Here is a 2,119-nt window from a genome sequence, read left to right as displayed (position 1 = left end):
CTTTTTATTTTTTAATTTTTATTTTTGTAAGGTTTTTATCTATTCTTGGGAGAGAGAGACAGAGACAGAGGCAGAGGGTGAGTGGGGGAGGGGCAGAGAAAGAGGGAGCCACGGAATGCAAAGCAGGCTCCAGGCTCTGAGCTGTCAGCACGGCGCTTGAACCCACAAACCATGAGATCATGACCTGAGCAGAAGTTGAATGCTTAATGGACTGAGCCACCCAGATGCCCCATAAATGGACTCTTTAAAGGAATGGAGAGTCCTTTTCAAATGGAATAAGCAGTCATCATTCTCCCACTCCGAATGTTACTGCCTTTTAATATTGGGAATTGTGTATAAGCATAAAGGCATCCAATAGAAGGTGACAGTGATTGCTTTTTTCCTAAATATGGCAGTTAGTCAATTTGATTTGTATATCATTCTGTTTCTTCATTCCTTCTCCCCCCAGCGTATGCACACAACTTCACACTCTTCCAGTTTTGGAAAAAGATGAATAAAATAACAGCAATAGTAATAATAATAATAACACCATATAAGCAGTTAAGGTCAATGTTCTTACATCTCCGTATAAGCAGTGGAATGATACTGAAAGTCAAGTCACAGCCTGGACATTCTTTAATGGTGTATTGTAATAGTGACCACATTTCAAAAGAAAAACCGTGACATTTGGTCTGCTTTCTGGGCAGAATCCATGAATTTAGGAATTTGCTAGGATTGGAACGATACAGAGAAGATTAGCACGGCCCCTGTGCAAGGATGACACACAAAATCATGAAGCATTCCATATTAAAAAAAAAAAAAGGAATTTGCTAGGAAATCAGGGACATATGAATGTTAAATAAGTAACACAGTTCTCATTTATTCAGACTGTGAGTGATGTGTTCTTGAGCCCTGTCTGTATTATTGCTAAGGGACCACACTTTGGATAGCTCCCATCATCTCGCATATATCGAAACCACCCTGTTGCTTATAACACACACTTGACACAGCAGTCACATGTAGAAGTAACTAAGTATGTGTATGTTTTTTTTTTTTTTCTTTTAGTTTTTCATTTAAAAGTTCTCATACTCTGGGGCACGAGTGGCTCAGTCAGTTAAGCGCCCGACTCTTGATTTCAGTTCAGGTTGTGATCTCACAGTTCGTGAGATAGAACCCCACACTGGACTCCGTGCTGACAGCACGGAACCTGCTTGGGATTCTCTCTCTCTTTCTCTCTCTCTCTCTCAAAATAAATTAACTAATTTTTAAAAAGTTCTCAAACTCTCACAACTGTTTTTCTATCCCCTGATAACTCTAGCTACACATGGTCATATATCTTAGGCATAGGTGCTTGTATAGTTTCAGAAAACAGGACGTGGTTGAGCTTATGTTGGCTACACCCACTGTAAGTAGCTCCTGGAGCATATCCTGTTTGCTTCCTTCCCGGGACAAATTCCTGTGACATCAAGTAATTCACAACATACTGGTGGAGCAAGGTTAAACACTTTAGTAATGTAATTATGTATCTTCTGGGTAGTGTCTGTTTATTAGAATAAAAAGGAAGAGCTATTAAAATACTCCTCTTTCTAACTATATATGCGTATGATGCCAGTTTTTGTCAATATCGTAGCAGGTTAGGGGCGCCTGGGTGGCGCAGTCGGTTAAGCGTCCGACTTCAGCCAGGTCACGATCTCGCGGTCCGTGAGTTCGAGCCCCGCGTCAGGCTCTGGGCTGATGGCTCGGACCCTGGAGCCTGTTTCCGATTCTGTGTCTCCCTCTCTCTCTGCCCCTCCCCCGTTCATGCTCTGTCTCTCTCTGTCCCAAAAATAAAAAAATAAAATAAATAAATAAATAAATAAACGTTGAAAAAAAATATATCGTAGCAGGTTAAATGCAGAAACAGATAGGAGAATTAAATGCAGACACATAAAATTAAAATTTAATGACTGAAAATTGAAAGACTGAAAAAAAGACTGAAAAAAAAAGACTTATTTCTATTAAGTTAGATAGAAAAGAGATTTGCCAACTACAAAACAGTGACATTTTCTTCAGTACATTTCTTTGTTTGTTTGTTTGGGAAAATATAGCCATTTTTGATAACATAGAATTGACATGTAGTGAATTTGTATTTTTAAATAAA

The 2,119-nt window shown here is 39.1% G+C and overlaps 1 non-coding gene across 1 annotated transcript; it reads left to right on the top strand.

The window, feature by feature from the left end:
- Positions 1 to 688: 688 nt before the first annotated feature.
- Positions 689 to 791, top strand: LOC111560276. The gene has a single exon (XR_002742034.1). It is a non-coding gene; the product is annotated as a U6 spliceosomal RNA (small nuclear RNA).
- The last annotated feature ends 1,328 nt before the right edge of the window (positions 792 to 2,119 follow it).

The sequence above is a fragment of the Felis catus genome, chromosome B1 (genome assembly GCF_018350175.1).
Source record: "Felis catus isolate Fca126 chromosome B1, F.catus_Fca126_mat1.0, whole genome shotgun sequence".
In the NCBI taxonomy this organism is placed as follows: domain Eukaryota; kingdom Metazoa; phylum Chordata; class Mammalia; order Carnivora; family Felidae; genus Felis; species Felis catus.
This window is presented reverse-complemented; position numbering and strand designations above follow the sequence as displayed.